We start from the raw sequence: 18,075 nt of genomic DNA on the forward strand, positions 1-18,075 counted from the left end.
AAAAAATATTGGTATATCAATATTATATATATAATAGTATATTATATTTGATATTTGATATTATATTTATGATATATATGATATTATAATATATTATTAATCATATTATTGTCATATTATGGTTCAATATAATTTTAAATTAGAGTAAAAATATCTTATTATACTTTATAATTATATAAAAAATATTTAATAAATTATTTCTATTTATCTTATTTTTTTAATCAAAATAAATATTCATATTAATAAATAATATATTATAAATATTAATATTAATATTAATTTTATAATAACAATTAATATATTTTTATAAGATTAATAATTTATAAAATTAATAAATATATTTTTATATATAGATCTATTAATTATTAATATATTAATAAATAATATTTTATTTATAATATATTATATATGATTAATAAATATATTTTTATAAAATATATTATGGATAGTTTTGATATTATATAATCAATAATTTTAATTTTATAGAATATCAAATGGATTATTTATGATATTAAAATTTTTAATCATAAATTATGATTTATTAAATATAATGATCTTATATTATTAATAATTAAATTATAATAAAATTTAAATCACAATAATTTTAGATTATCTTTGTGATCTCATTTGGGCTACCGGACACTACCTTAGCATTGACCGGGCAATCTTGGAGGCTTAGGGCTAAGCCAGCGTCCAAACAAAGCAAGGTCGGCGTTCAGCATTGAGCAACGCTAAGTCCGCGTACAAGCAGAGTCGGCGTTCGGCAACGCTAAGTCGGCGTTCGGGGTAGGACAATATCCGCTTTCCCTGTTCTCCTCTCGGGTTAATATAAAATCGGAACCGGGGAAAAAAGAACGGAGGCGGTAACCCATGGTGGCGATATCTCTCTACCGCGGGAACCTCCACCGGGTTCCCGATGTACCCCGGCGGTGGCCCATGCCGCCACCGGCCATCTCCCTCCGCCACTTCAAGATTCTCATCCACAAGCGATCGCTAGCCCTCTCTCGCCTCACCACCTCATCCTCCTCCGCGGCGGCGGCCGCCACCCCGCCGGAACCCTAGACGTGAAGGAGGAGGAGAAGGGAAAGCAAGAAGCCACAGGCCATAATGGTGTCGCCAAACTCGACTCCCCGAAGGCGGAGATTGCTTCCAATCTCAATTCCCAGACGCGAAATTCCGAGCAAAAGAAGAGGGAGGATATGGAGGAGGGCAAGCCGCTGCAGGAATCCCAAGGGACCAATGCTCCCGCCTCAAATCCTTCAGTCGGCACCTCTGTCACGAACGAGGAAGTTCGTGGTTCCGCGGTTGGTAAAGATGGGACGGCTGATGCGAAGTTGGAGGTGAGGAACTTTTAGGGTGGGTGGTCTTTCTTTATTTTTAGGTAAATTTTTGATTCCCAAGTTCCATTTTTGCTGTCAGTTCGTGATCTTGATCAAACTTTCGTGTTTTTATTGGCTACCGATCCCTTTCTTTTATGGAAATAACAAATCTTTTATGGTGAAAGGAGATCATAGACAAGTTTATTAGGGCAAATGTTGCAGGTAAAGAACCAGAATGCCAAAACTTTTCCCCAAGACCTCAGGGTGGTGTAGTCACGGTAAGCCCATATGCCATTAACTTGAAAGAAAGATCGGTAAAACAATTTCCTGCTAAGAAACCGTGATTCTTATTTTTTAGTTAGGTTAGGCGGCCGCATGTCTTGGTACAACAACTGCACAAACTTATCCTCTACCTGAGATTCTTAGCCGAGGGATCCATGCAGAACAAAATTTATTTAGGGCACTGTGTGTGATGTTGACTGAAGCACGGCAAACTTCATGTTGAATATGTTGGATGGTTATTGGAAAGAAGTGTGCTTAAAATGTATGGTGGAATACATGTTCTTTAAATTATAGATAGGATGCTAGTACTGCACTCCTTGACAATTTGTTAGCATTTTAACCTTGTTTCTGGATATGAGTTGGAATATATTGTGAGGTTTTGAAGTTAAACCACAAGAAATTGGTGGTTGTTGGATGCTTCTGTTTCCATACTACTCAGCTCTACTATGTTAGGACTTGCTTGTGTGGTTGGATGACTGCCATTTTTGGTCACAAACATCTTCAAACTTTTCTAATCGCTTTTAAATAGAATGAGTCAATGAGATCAGACCAGAGTCAAGTGTAACATTCCTTTGATGGCACTTTGTGACAAGTTGACAATGTTTTACATCCTCTAAGTATAGCATGGGTTGGCTTCCTGATCATAATTGGGTTTTATGCTTTGCTACTATGCTAGCTCATACCCTTTCAAAGATGAAATGCTTACATATCTCCTGATTTTCCTTGCAATTTTGTGTCTTTAATGTAACATAAGAAATAGAAATCTTTTATCGAAGGTTTGCCGTACTGGTCAATATCGGTGGATACAGACCATCCCATATAATGCTGAACCAGTATGCGGTGACGGGGGCGTACTAGCACTATACTAGGATGGCAATGGTATGGGGTTTAGTACTGAGATGGCAAATCTTGTTTCAATCATTATTGATCGGGGATATTTACAGTCTTAAAGCTACGACTTAGAATACTTATGTTGCTGTTTAGCTTCATCATTTTTTGGTAAAATTAATCACTTTATGTGGATGATTAACATCATAACAGTCTAATTATCTAAGGCATATCTATGTGAATATACATAAGGGTGAAAATACACAAGCATAAAACTGCATATGAATCTGAACTTATATGATGATTACCATCATGGCAAGTATTAGATATATGAATTATAATCCTATAAAGTTTGAAAACAGAACTTCATCTAGATATAGCTCATCTAACTATTTATATGGTTTGACATTGAAACTTGGAAATCTGAGCTTAAACCTTGAAAACTTCCAATTGCTTAAAATTTCCTGAAAGATTCTGAAATTCTTAATTTAGTTATCAGACATTGCTTCCTGATGTCGAATGCTAGATCGCCATTCATAGGCACTGTAGCAATATTGAGATATTATTTTTTTTCCCTAAATCTGAAGTAAATTTTGACTTATTGCTATTAAATGTTAAAGTTCTGAAACACATTCTATATAGATGTATGGATATTAAGTACCAGTGGGGTGCTGGACTATCACTGGCATGGTATGGCATATACTGTGCAGTGATGATGCTTACGCACTCTGCACAGCAGCATGCCAAGCACTAACAAGCAGTTGATATTGTACTTTCTAATGAGGCACCAGCATAGTACAGAGCATGCTAGGTCATATATACCAACTGGCAAGCAGTTCCACTTTAATCCATATTTAAATATGGTATTCTTATAATTAGAATTGGAATCAGATGTGAGTTAGAATTTGTTGAAAAATAGTTAACCTAGATGGATTCTTAACTCATGTCACTTTTTCTTAAATTGATCTATCAAACCTTGAGGCAATGTTGACGAGCATGGCTTAGAAGTGCTAGTCATCATTCCTTATTCTACTTATAATCAGTTTGGTTCATCAAGTTTTGTGCTCCTTTTCAACTAACTCCTTTTGTTTTTCAAAGGTGCGTGAATTAATATCATAACTGTTGGGTATAAAATAACCCCAGCCGAAGTTCGTAAGAGGCCGACTCTCCCAGGGCTCTTCCGGCTTCCGACCTTGTACGGCGTCTTTCTGAACCTCCCCGGCCATCCGAGCTTTCACAATATCATCCGGACTCCTCCAGCAGTCGACCTTCCACAGTGTCCTCCAGATTCTTCCAATGGACAAACTCCTATCGTGCCATCCGGACTTCTCCAATAATGAGCTCCTCCATTCATCTATCGGACTGCTCCAAATGCTCTCTGGATTTCACTATCAGCGGATTTTCTACAGTGATCGACTACTTCCCGAATCTCTTCCAGACTTCTTCCAGCCACGATCGACTTTACCCCGAACTTCTTTCGGACTTCGTCAATGACCGAGCTTCTCCAGCAGCAGGACTTCTACAGTAACCAGACTCCATTCAAGTTTCTACGGTGGTCGACCGCCTTCCGAATTTCATCCAAGCTCCTACAAGAGCCGAACTCCGTCCGAACTTTTACAGCGGATGGATTCCAGACGAACTTCTACAATGGATGGGCTCCACCAGTCGGATCTCTACTTCGAACTTCTATTGCAAGCGAACTTCATCCGAGCTTCTACAATAAGAAGTCTCCATCCGAGTTTCTACGGCAACCGGTCTTCGTTCGAGCTTCTACAGTAAGCGGCCTCCTTCCAGACTCCTACAAGAATCGGACTCCGTCCGAACTTCTACAATAGAATTGAATTCCAGACTCCTCCAGCGGTCAACCTTATACAGTGTCCTCAAGACTCCTCCAGCGGACGAACTTTCACAACGCCTTTCGAACTCCACTATCGATCGACCTTCTGCTGGATTCCTGGTGAAATCGGACCTCTCCAGCGGACATTCTTCAGACGAGCTTCTACATCAGACAAATTTCAGACGGACTTCTCTAGCGATCGGACTCCTGTCGGATTTCTCCAACGGAAAGTTTCCGCCCGAGCTTCTACAGCAGATGACTTCGGTCTGCAGCGTCAATGCCTAAGGCACCCAACAACAGTCCGTCAGCAATCTCGAAAACATCCGAGCTTCTCTCAGATTGCTGAGACAGAGAGCTATTCCACTCTACCAGACGTCCCAACCGAGCTTCAGCCGTCCGGCCCGAATTCTCTGGCAAGTCGCGATAAGGGACATCACTTCACTCTCTGTAACAAACTCCACGTGGTCCCACCACCCTCTGGCAAGTCACGACAACGGACACCACTCCACTCTTCGTAACAAACTCCACGTGGCCCCGAACGACCCACTGACACCACTACTCTCTGTAACAAACTCCGCGTGGCCCTGAACGGCCCACTACCAAGCAGTTGCGGACGTCGTTGTCAATCAGTTACGCTCTCCCGTCTATAAAAGAGACCCCCAGATACATTCTTTTCTAAGCTCTAAACTCTATTTCGAAACTCTGCTAAAATTCCATTCGAGTACTCCATTTCTGTTGAGGTAGAGTACTGACTTGAGCGTCGGAGGATCTTGCCGGAGCACCCCAACTTCGATTTAGACTTTCCTTGCAGGTCCCGACGGTGGCCGCGATCCCTTCGACTCCAGCTTCTCCGGCATTGATAAAATTCTGCACCAATAATAACTATTGTTCTGTTCTATCTTGATGATTTTGTAGTCAGAATAACTTTCTGAGCTGCTTATTTGTACTTAGATTTTAGCTTGTAGTGTGTAGTTATCGGAATCTGTAAACAGGTAAAATATGCAGCTACCATAGCCAGTTCTTTTTCTTTTTTTAATAATGTTCAAAGCCAAAATTTACCTGTTCAGCTCTCTTCTTCCTGAGTTCAATCTTTCTGAGGCTAATTGAATATAATAATAATATTTAATAATAGCTTTCAGTTACAAAATTGTTGAAAACTACTATGTATATTGATGCGTATCGTAGTACACCAAAATTAACCCTACTCACTACTATGTAGATAGGGTGAGTCGGGATCGTATCCACAGGATCTTAGGCCGATTATTTCAAAAATACAAACGGAAAAAATAATAGATTGCAAGAAACTAAGAATGAAATATGGAGATTGTAATAAAAATATTTTTCATTGATCAAATAAAGAAGCATACGTAATGGAAAAGAAATAAAATTTGATACAAGATAACTAAATCATGTTGAACTTTTTGTTGTGTCCGATAGTGGATGTATTTCTTTGAATCCTTCGTCTTTCTCTGTGCGAACAGCGACAGAATGGCTGGAAGGCTTGGTCTAAGAACTCCAGATAGAAGAGAGTATGAAAATATGGAAAGGATAGCGGTACTAGGATTAGAACCTCTCCTAGATTTGATGGAAGGCGTGCTAGGATTAGGACCTCCCTAGACTTCTTGGGATGTGGAGAATGGATTTATGGAAGAATATGGTCTGGTGCTAGGGTTAGTACCTTCTCTAAACTTACGAAGAAGAAACAAAGAGAGATGAGGGTAGCAGTTTGGAGAGAAACTTAGGCATTGGCTTGATGGGAAGAGAGAAAGGGAAGAGCTTTGATGGAGGAGAGGAGGAAGAGAGAGGAGAGAAGATGAAGAACCCCATAAGGGGGCTGATGGATTAAGAAAGGATGGCTGAAGTGTATTTATAGAGAGGAGGCTAGGATTTCATGAAAAGAGAGGTGGGAGCGTGAATAAGGATTTTTGATCTTCATATTACTTTTCCTCCATTGATCAATAAGTCGCATTCACACTTGGATCTTCATGAAGAGTGATCTTTTAATCTGAGTCCTTGAGATTTAAGTCGTGTTCACACTTGAATGAGAGCTGGTTGTCTGGTTCACTCAAATCTGATTCGATTTGAGTCCAATTTAAATCGTATGAATTTAAACTCCCAATTCTTAATAAATAAAGTATAATTAAATAGAATTATGTGTCTCTGGTTACTTAATTCAAGTGATCATCACATCCCTCAACTTGAACTTTACTCGTCCTCGAATAAAATAGATACATTAGCATTGTGCACCAAATTATCCTTGAATCGAAAATTATTCTAGCATTCCTAACGGTAATTGATACCGGGCTAGACCATTAAAGATGTACTTCATTGGATTATCAATTTGATCCAATTAGTGATTGAATATTAGCCATAAAAATTTTAGAGATCTTCTTTCATCAACTTTTCACTCTACTCTTTAAGTCTTCTAACTTACTGTGGATTTGGTGTAGTGTTTTTTACAGTTTATTCTCCTTATTCTCTCTCTTCTTTTGTTTTTTAAATTTTTTGGAAGAATATTTTTATGTACAGTCGGTGCCATGTTCTAACATCTTAAGCTTTTTAATTGACTCTTGTAGCGAGCTTTAGGCCAACGACTCCCAAATCAGTTGATTTTAGGGCATTAGATGTAAAACATCCCTCAGACTTATTGACTCGAGTCAAAAAGGCTACGAGTTAAGACTGACTCTATAAGAGGTTTCTTCATATTCTCATCTTTTGACGCAAACAACAAGCTTACTTAGGCGAAGAGTTTAGTTACTCACTGAGAAAAGCTAAAAATCTATTTTATTAAGATGAATTTTTTGCATACTTTGATATTTACACTCATACCCCTATGAAGCAGATTTTTCATCGAGATAGGCAAGAAGAGGGTTCTAGAATTACTCCAAAATTCATTTTGATCTAAGTCCTACCATTTATTGGGTGTTCTTAATAATTTCTTCCTCGATATCTTTAAAATTATCTGGACCGTCAATCACTCATTGATTAGGATGCTTGATTAACTCCAAATCGAGGCAAAATTCAGGTACACAAAGTTAATTATTTCTGACCATATTCGAGGACTTAATTAAATTAGTTATTCTCTCTCTCAACTTAATTTTCATTTCCCCAATGGAAGAAGAGAATTATAACATAATAGGAAAGGATACCACCTGAGTTCAATGTGTGCATTCATTATTGAGAGATCCTTCATTGTTGAGTGTGGTGTATTCTTGATTCTAGCTGACGTGAACGTGGCTCTCCCCCAACTTGCCTATTAGCATCACTTATCCACTCGACTATAGAGATCCAACTTGGCTACTTATCTTTCTCAGGGATTTTACAAAATGAAAACAAACAAAAAAAAATTATAAGCTGGATTGCCTCCCAACAAGCATTAAGTTTAATGTCTTCAGTCGAACGCTATGAGAGAGTTCCACCTATAACTAACTTAGGTACGTCCCTCAAAGAGTCAAAAAGACATGGCCAATCAGGAAGCCTTGTCATCATGGCAGAAAAACGTCGGTAGAGTGTTCTACATTGATTAGCTTGGACCAATAGAATGTACTGGGCAAGCATGCAATTTCAGGGACTAACAATATTCTTATAATTTTTCTGATGATCAAGAAAGTATTATGTTTGTTGAATCGAGATTAGGGGTGGAAGTTTAAGAATTTTTTTAATTATAATCTGATCTACTTCAATCCCTATCTCAGGTATGACATGTTTCGGCATCATCTCTTCCCAATCTATAGCATGACACTTTTTTAAATTAATATTAAATCTATTTTCATACATCGTTTTAACATCGTAGAAAAATTTTGGAGACAGTCTTCGAAAGTAGTGCCAAATTTAGAGAAATCATCATGAAAATCTTAAAGTCATCATCCCTCTTATTAGCAATATCCCACCTAACAGCTTCTTTATGTGCTTTTAGAATACTTACAAGTTGGTCTTCTTGGTCAGAGCTCACCAATGGGGTGTCAATGGGTGCGTCAAGAAATGTCGTCAATTCTAAAGCAGATGGTGGTTCTAACAAGGGAACTATTGGGGGGCTAGGTGATGGCTCATATTTTAAGATCCATAATAGGGTGGTTTTAGAGTAACGCATATCCAATAGGTCATTTACTTCTGTGCTATATCTGTCTACATCAAAATTGTCCATCCTGAAATGAGCCAGAGAGGGATCTAATGAATCCTGAGGGAGACTTATAGGTGCAGCTTCTCTTATTGTGTTATTCGTTTGTGGTTTTTGAAAAGTTTCAATTAATTCTATTTCATCAATTTGTCTATCCTTTCCATAAAAAGAAGTGGGTGATTCTAGGATATTTGGAAAGGGGGTGATAGATAACCAGGATAATAATGGAATTGATTTGTCCCACCATTCGAATTTTTTCCTAGATATTTTTATCTTAGTCGAATTATTTATGTTGGTCGTTTTGGTTGTGCAGGGTTGTTCTATGACCAATTCATTTTCGAGAGTCATAATCGATTGTTCAAAAAAAATTACAGAGACATTAAAATTTTTAGCCAAATATTGTCTCTCAAGATTACTCTCAAGCTGACTAGGCAGCTCTCCTTCCTCCTCCCTATTGATTGCGATTACTGATTGATCGATTTGAATTTCTAATTCGGCTAAAGCTTGCATAGAGGAGTAAAGGGTCTGATGGCTGAGTTCTAGCCTATCTAATGCTTATTGAACCTTCTCTTCAAATGATGGGCTATAGGTATTAGAGAAGGTTGATGTGGTGAATAGGCCACATCGTAATAAGGTGCTTCTACAAACATAGATCTTTGTAGTTCCGGGATAACCACTGGTTGTGGTTTTCATGAAAAATTAGGTTGAACCCTGCAACCTAGATTGTAGTCATTAAAGTATGGATTATTTCCTGATTCGTAAGCTGTTTCGGTTTGATTTTGATAAACTTGCTCATACATAAACGCAGAAAATTGATGCATGGCTGGGCATTCAACTTGTTGTGCAGAAAGAAAAGATGCAGAGGGAGAGTGTCTGATATCTAGTAGGCAATTTAATTTATGAGATAGCTTATCTCTCTACTGAAGAAATCCATATTTCTAGCACAGATTTAATTTATAGAATTGTTCTGAGTATTAATATGCAATCAAGGGGTCTAGATTAGAACAATCCCCTTCTGAACTTTTTTTTTATTTTTTTTTAAGCGGGAGAGAAGAAGAAGAGAAGATAGAAAAAGAGAGAAGTTCTAAAAATGAGAATCCTAAAAGAGTCCTAAACCTAGAGATGATAGATGAGAAGATTATTTTAATTATTTTTTTTAATTTTTCAAACAAGTGATGCAATCAAGTCAATTCTATCTTAAAGTTATCCTAGATCTAGACAGCTCCTAACTGTCAAGGTCACCTTCGAGCACTCCAAGTAAAAGATTAGCCACTCAATTGGTCAGGTAAGTGTAAGGTTGGTGGGGGTCTCCCATTGCTTTTCTTAGACACCAACTAAGTTGGTCAAATCAGCAAATGAAATCAATTAATGAACCACCTTCCTTCGGAACGTAATCTCTGAACCACTTTTCTAGATATCAATTAAACTGTCCAACCTTAATCCGATCCAACTCTTAGGGTTTCTTATTCTATTGAGCTCGAGAGTCCTTAAGGATCAATGTCTAATTAATTTTAAGTTAGAGGTTTAGGTTAATGCAAATACAAATGCAGGATTATGATTTGTGGATCAAAGAAGGGTGATCAAATCTTCACCTTATCTTGTTTAATTGGGTTAAGTGTCCTTAAAGTGTTTTATGAAAATATGCAATGCAAAAAGAAAAGATGTCCAAACATGTTAAGTAGCTTTTAAGATTTAATTAGGTTATTTATATTAGTTAAGTGTTATGTGGTGTCTTTGTATTCTTTTTATATTATGTTATCTTTAAGCAAGAAGAAATAAGAGATAAGTTTTAAATTAGATTAATTAGGTATGAGAAGATCTAGTGAATCTAACTTAATGGAAAGTAAATAATGCTAAGATTAAAAGATAAGTAGGTAATCTACAAATAAAATAACAAATCAAATCTACTTTAAGGGCAATAAATTATTCTAAGCTATGGAAAACAGTAAATCACTAGAAATAGTGAGCAGTAATAAATAAGATAACTACTTAACTATGCAAATAAGATAATCTCATAGTTAAAAAAAAAAGATAACTACGTGATCTAAATAAAAGGCAAGGAATTTAATCTACATAAAAAATAGAAAATCACTAATTATATAAAGCAATAAATTATTCTAAGCTATAGAATGTAGTAAATCACTAAGCTATAGAAAGTAAAAAAATTTTCTATGCATGTAAATAAAGTAATCTAGCTAGAAAGCAGTAAATCTACATATATGAAAAGCAATATAAGACAAAAATTTTAAAAAGAGTAAATAGAAGGTAATTAAGTAATTAAAGTAAATTAATTAACAATAAAAAATAAAGTACCAATCAGCAAAATAAAGTATGAAAAATAAGAGTGTAATAGAAGAAAATAATCAACTAGGAAAATAAAGTAGTAAATATATATATATATTTTTGATTTTTTTGATTTTTTTTAAAACAATCGCGCTAAGATCTCCGGCAACGACGCCAGAATTTGATGCGTATCATAGCACACTAAAATTAACCTTATTCACTACTATGAAGACGAGGTGAGTCGGGATCATATCCATAGGGATCTTAGGTCGATTATCTCGAAAATACAAACGAAAAAATAATAAATTGCAAAAAATTAAGAATGAAATATGGAGATTGCAATAAAAATATTTTTTATTGATCAAATAAAGAAGCATACATAATGAAAAAGAAATAAAAATTCGATACAAGACAACTAAACCAAGTTGAATTTTTTGCTGCGCTTGATGGTGGATGCGTCTCTTTGAATCCTTCATCTTCCTCCATGCAGACAGCGGCAGGATGGCTGGAAGGTTTGGTCTAGAAACTTCAAAAAAGAAAGGTAGATGGAAGAGGTTATGGAAATATGGAAAGGATAGCGGTACTAGAATTAGGATCTCTCCTATATTTGATGGAAGACATGCTAGGGTTAGGACCTTCCTTAGACTTTTTGGGATATGGAGAATGGATTTATAGAAGAATATGGTATCGTGCTAGGGTTAGTACCTTCCCTAGACTTATGAAGAAGAAAGAAAGAGAGATGGGGGCAGCAGCTTGGAGAGAAACTTAGGCATTGGCTTGATGGAAAGAGAGAAAGGGAAGAGCTTTGATGGAGGAGAGGAGGAAGAGAGAGGGGAGAAGATGAAGAATCCCATAAGGGGGCTGATGGATTAAGAAAGGAGGGCTGGGGTGTATTTATAGAGAGGAGGCTAGGGTTTCATGAAAAGAGAGGTGGGAGCATGAATAAGGATCCTTGGATCTTCATATTGCTTCTCCTCCGTTGATCAATAAGTTGCATTTACACTTGGATCTTCATAAAAAGTGATCTTTTAATCTAAGCATTTGAGATTTAAGTCGTGTTCACACTTGAATGGAAGCTGGTTGTCTGGTTCACTTAAATCTAATCCGATTTGAGTCCAATTTGAATCGTATGAACTCAAACTCTCAATTACCTACAAAATAGACTAGAGGACATCAAATTCTTAATAAATAAAGTATAATTAAATAGAATTATGTGCCTCTAGTGACTTAATTTAAGTGTTCATCATGTATGTGTTGGCTTTTTTGTCTGTATATGGCATTATTTTTACAATTTTGAGTATATGCTTAAAATCCTTTAGCTTTTACTCCCCTACTAAATTAGTTTGGCTGTCTTGATCATTTTGATTTGCTAGGTAAGCAACAATTTGAATACTGCTAGTGACAAAAGGGAAAGGAAAAGAGAGTTGGAGAAGAAGTTGCAAGTCTTGAATGAGAAGAAACACCATCTTGTGCAAATGCTGAAGCAGGTAACTCCATTTTCCAATGTTTACAGCACCCAGTAACACCTGGTAGCTTTTTTTTAATATATATCAAGTATGAATGTGTTCTTAAAATACAAGCATGGGCAACTAGTCTGCTTTCTTGGTCTGACAGCTGGATTGAAATGATCTACCGGAAGTGATTAGGGAAGGCGATAGAAGCCCTGATAAAGGTCCTTTTACTTCTTAAAAGTTATTTATAGTTACAATCAGTTTTTGTTATCATGATATAAGCCAAGAAAAATTTCAGCTTCACATTTTTTTATATATGTAGTTGTCTAATTGCATATATATGCTAAGTTACATGCATGAATTTCTGACTGAATATCAGAGTCACGTTAATTTGGTTTCTAAAAACAGATGTCAGTGTAGATTTCATAGTATCAACAATTTATACATGATACGGCTATCCTGTTATTTTTTAATGCAACATCAGGTTTATTATAGAATGGGTTTTTTGATATTGTAATTATTTATATGTCCTCAGATCCATTTGCTCTTGGTAATGCTCAAAATTCATGAAATTTCAATGAATGCAGACCTATCTAATGAATTGGTTTATATGGTAGGATGTCTCTTTATGCCCTACAAAGTAAAGAAATTTCTCTTGGCTTGTCTTGAGATCATGAACAATTTGTAGCCAACAAAATGCTTACTATGTATGACATGCATTTCAGTCGAAGACATGTCTGTGTAGATAATGCTTTTGACAACTTGGTGATATCTAGTAGCAGAAAACAGCTCGCATCAGCATAAGAAATTACTCATGGTATGGAAGGTATAATCAGTGGTGTACAAAATAAGCTGACTTAAAAATTTAAATCAAGAAATATTGTTGCTGCATCTTGTTATGATATGTGATTGTCATGTCAATAAAGCCCTCATATATTTCAAAGGAGCTCCACTACTTTCAGCCATATCGTGTTTGTGTGCATCTTCTCTTTATATGATGCAAAATGGTTTGAGGCCAGCCATGTGTGGTTGGACCGAATCCTCTGCACTCTCTCTCTCTCTCTCTCTCTCTCTCTCTCTCTCTCTCTCGTTTTGTTTTCTACATATTATGGTCTCCTGAGTCATTTAGGAAATAGATGCAAAATCCTGTCCATTACCTCTCACGCACAGACTCTAAGCCTCGGTTATTTTTTTTCTTCCTTTTTTTTAAAATGTTTTTAAAGAAAACCTATCACAGTAAGCTACATCTTCATAATAAAACCAGGAAAATAAATCCATGAGAAGGGAAAGTGTCACTCAATAACAAACATAAGCTACATCTTCACCCATTTATTGCTCTTAAAGGTTTGCCTAGCTTATTCATGCCAAAATCTTCTCCAAATTACCGAGATTTTCCTTGATCTGACATTTTGATTATGCAGACAATTGCATAATTTGGATTCCTCTTTCATATTCGTTTGATTTGATTAATGCATATGTTTGGGGGAAAACAGTTGACTTTATGCACACATTATGTTCACCAAGATTTTCCTTTTCTTTGAATTGCATTTATTCTGGATAAAACAGTTGAAGCTATGCATATCATCTTCAAACTGGAAGTTTGAGAATGTTTTGGTAAAGTTAAACCTTTGATGATTTTCCTATTATTTTTTATTGTCGTGGCTAATAATAGTTGTTATAACATTCATTATTTTTATTCCAACGAAATTCAGTCAGTAGGCAAACCAAAGGCCATTATTTGTTAGCATGATCTTAAAGAATAGTTTTGGATGGGTCCATTATTTGAACATATTGCTGTCTTTAAAAGGTTGAGGACTATTCTTATGTTTAAAAGGTTGAGCTCTACACCTTAGGACAGGGATATAACTTGATGTTGGTTCATGAATTGATTTTCTTCTTTGAATGCAAATAAATAAATAAATCTTGATAATAAATGTTTCATACTTAAAGTTCTGAATGTTTTTTGGTAGAAAGGTACTTTAGCTTAAAGTTGTTCTAGTGACCAACAAAGGTGAAATGGGACGGGCTGGGTCGGGCCACACCCCTACTCGAGCCCAACCTGAAATTTTTTTGGGCTTTGAGCTGGGCTTAGGCCTGAAAATTTTTCAGGAAACCCAAGCTCAAGCTTAGCCCAAACCCTATTGGGCTAGCCTAGGAAAAAAGTGTAATCTTACCAGCAATCCAAAAAAAAGTGCGATTTCGATCTTACCAAGAGTCCAGGACCCTTGTCGTCGCCGGAGAACCTTCAACTCTCCTCCTAGAACGCCTCCACCTTGCTTTACCTTTGGCATTGCCTACACTGGACCTCCTCCTCCATTGCTGGTGCTCCTCTCTCCTACCATGACTCCACAATTCGCTCCAACCGCTCTCTCACCACCGACCCCTCCCTCCAACTCGTCTCCATCCGCCTCCTTGCTGCCACCCTCATTGGATCCATTCCTTCGAAGCTTTGCAGTCCCTCTATCTCGACATCAACTCCCTCTCTGGTACCCTTCCTCTGAAGCTTGGTAACTGTTGCTCCCTTACCGTGGTTGACCTTGCCGACAACTCACTCTCCGACTCCCTCCATTTGGAACCTCTGCAACTGCCTCGTCTCCCTCTACCTCCACTTCATACCAACAAGCACTCCAATGCTGTCCCTGATCCCATTGGTGGAGAGAAAAATCAAACCCTAGGCCCCGATGGATTGGGAATTGGGATTCCGTTGGGTCTCTTCAAGAGAAGAGCCCATGCTACCCAGAAAGCCATTTTGCCTATTCTTAATTTTAGTTGAACCTAAATGCCTAATTTGACTGAGCCTAACTAGATTCGAGCCTAAATTTGGGCTCCATGTTGGGCCTAAATTCGAGCTTGGGCCAATGGTATACCTAAGCCTGGCCTGAAAGGAAAATGGTCTCTATATCCAAGCCCAAACCTGGCCTGATATTGTTAGGGCCTAGCCCGCAGCCCGACCCAAAGTCAGGCCAGCTTGAGCCCATTTCCAATCCTAAGCAAAGGTGGAACTAAAAAATCATTACTTCATTGTGAGAAAGGCATGGGATATTTTTTCTCATAGAAGATCAATTGCTGGTCATGTAGTATATTTGCAAACCTGTTTGTTCTTGTACTATGTATGTGTATGATTATTTTTCTTCCAAAATTATATTTGCCTCTTATACGGGGATACGGGGAAGATTTAAAAGAAAAAGATACCTCCATAAAACATCTTTAAAAATATTTGAAAGAAGATAAACAAAATCTCCTTTTGTTATCTTGAATATGCTGATATGATGGCTTTTTGCCTGTCTCATCTGTTGCTGTGATCACCTTTTTGATTGTCTGTCCACTGTTATTTACAATTAATTGACTGGATTATAACTCATGTGAATTCATTGCCGGAGTGTTGTCAAGTGTTACATGGATTCTGAGTTTTTCCTACTTATTTATGATGAGAGCTTAGTTCTCCATGTTTCTTAATGTTCAGTGAATTTAAATCACTCACTGTTTGGTAACTATTCTTTTGGACTGGCCAACAGATTTTAAATGCTGAAGAAGAAATAAAAAGACGTAATGTGCAGCCATCTGTTATGCGTGCTTCTATTCCTCTACAAGCAGAAACTTCAGTTGACATGGGTTCTGTTACCAGACAGGTTCCGAAGATTAGTGTGGATGTAAATTTCAGTGGTGATTTGGGTGGGGAATCAGATCTTGCTGCTAACCACAATACTCAAGCACGTCAGTTGAATCACTTGCATAGTACATCTCCATCTGCAGTATCTTTTTCCAGAACTCCATTTGGCTCTCTACAATATAGCACAGTAAGTTCTTCCATGAGAATGAGTTGCAGACTTGCAGCTTTTAATTTTGATTTTGGCTTCCTATGCTGAATGTGCTTAATTTTTTTTTTTTTTCAAATGATACATTTGCAAACCGATGGCAGTGATAGGAACATTTGTCCTATTTCCATCACATGAGACTGGCAAAATACTTGCTGATTTGCTTGGTAGTTTCATTTATAAGTTGTTTCTATTAGTTTTCTCCATTTGAAAGGTAAGCGGTTGCCTGCCAAATTGTGAACTTGCCTGCTACTGTGCTATTACTCGCTTCTTTGTAGCTAGTATCATGATTCAATCTGATAACTATTTACATGTAATGTCCTTATTGACCATTATTGAGTTATGTGAGTGAATGAAAATATTACAGTAGCTGTAAGTATACTCATTAATCACATTTCAAAAGTAGTTAAGCTTGGAAATACCAAGAAGGGTATCATACTGAATGGTTTAGGGTGGACTACTTGGGAAATAATGAACCAATCGAGAAATATTTGAGGAGGTTGCAGGATGAAGTGATGAACTATATGGGTTCAAAACAGGTTGAACAATTAAAAGGAAAAGATATACAAAGGCTAAAATATTAGATGGTGAAGATATGCCAACGTAAATCTGTGAGAGTCCAGCAGGAAGTTAGAAAAAGAAGAGAAAATGGGAGTAGGACTGGGGCTGGAGGGTGTGGATGACAAAGTAACAAGATCTATCTTTAGGAGGATCAGATTGCAACCTTATGCTCTACAAAGTATGTGTGTGTGTGTGTGTATATATATATTGATATATTGTGCATTTTTCTGAGGGAGTTTATTTATGTTTGTTGACCACCTTGTAGAGAGATGAACATTCGGATTTGTCGAGAACTATTCTGCTGAGTGAGGTTATTTGCGATGCACTGAGACCGGTTTTCCCCTTAATTTTATCAACAGAGGGCATCACTTGTTGGTAGCTTACCATCTTTCAGGTGAATATTCATCCCTAGAAGAAGATGACAAGATTGAGCGAGAGGAAGCTATTCTATCTATTCTTAGTTCTAGAAAGTTAATGAAGAAATCATCAAATGGAGCAAACTATTTTTTAAGAGAAAAGGAGGGTGACTAATCCGCACTATGACCACCCAGGTTGGGATTCTTGGCGATGCACCATGCATGACTTGAAACTAGAACTTTTGGTTGCTAAGCAAAGCGGTGTGACAATCAAGGCACGCCCCAATTTACCAAATGGTGTAAACTATTTATTTTCCATTCTTGCAGTACCTTGAGACATTTGTTTGTTTTTTTTTTTTTCTTTTTGTTTTGTTGATAACTAGTGTGGCAGAAAGCCTGGTCAAAATCGGCTGAGAGTGGGATGTGAACCTGGTCATTGGCATCAGTGACCAGTGACTTTCCGAGTGGAGCCAGTTGGCACCCTCTACTTCTTTCAAGTTTAATTAAAGTTATCCTTGTATGGATAGAATGGTCTATGTTTCCCATATGACTTTGATAACAATAGTGGATTCTAACTGTTGGGCAGGAAGAGCCTCGCACCGCCTGTTAGAATTATTCACAGTGTGATTCTGACTAATAATTTACTCTGCTGTTCTCTAAACATAAATTTTGTAGGTCCATACCCCTAGGTCGAGTTTGGCAGCTGTTGGTCATGGGCAGACGTCATCCAATGCATTGATGGGCACTGCCATTGCCAGTCCTTCCCGCTTTGCTCCTGCTGGTCACCAGGGCCATTCTATGGGTCTGCCGACTGTCTCATTACCTGGCACCAATTTTATGGCATCCTCACCATCACCAGCAGCATCTGGAAGTGTGTCCTCGGCCTTCAGGGATTCTCGCATTACCCACTCCTCGTGAAACAATATGTTGTCATCTCAGTTTGTCAGCTTGGTGGTGTATCATATGTCATGTTTGAGCAACCATATATATTGCAATGCCTGGTCACCTCCTTTTCGGAGTTCCTTCTCATAAATCCTCTTGCCTGTTTTCTGGTGTTGGTAGTGCATCTTTGATCCTGTGAAAAGGTCTAGGTCCCATATGCCCAAGAGAGTAGAGATTCTTCGGTCTGTGTTGTGAGTTCAGAATGAGTAGATGAATTCAGAAAAAAATGCAACTAGCACCAGTGGATTTCGCTTTCTATGTTTATTCCATTCTCTTGTCCGCCA

General features: G+C 37.4%; 1 long non-coding RNA gene and 1 other non-coding gene across 2 annotated transcripts; both read left to right on the forward strand.

Annotated features, from left to right (window-relative positions):
* The first annotated feature begins 833 nt into the window (after window positions 1-833).
* On the forward strand, window positions 834-18,075 carry LOC105054526 (uncharacterized). Its single transcript, XR_012138647.1, has 4 exons — window positions 834-1,340; window positions 12,040-12,153; window positions 15,633-15,914; window positions 17,525-18,075. It is a non-coding gene; the product is annotated as an uncharacterized protein (transcript).
* LOC140855693 (uncharacterized) lies at window positions 12,345-13,344 on the forward strand. Its single transcript, XR_012138648.1, has 2 exons — window positions 12,345-12,730; window positions 12,843-13,344. It is a non-coding gene; the product is annotated as an uncharacterized lncRNA (long non-coding RNA).

The sequence above is a fragment of the Elaeis guineensis genome, chromosome 2, assembly GCF_000442705.2.
Source record: "Elaeis guineensis isolate ETL-2024a chromosome 2, EG11, whole genome shotgun sequence".
Classification (NCBI taxonomy): domain Eukaryota; kingdom Viridiplantae; phylum Streptophyta; class Magnoliopsida; order Arecales; family Arecaceae; genus Elaeis; species Elaeis guineensis.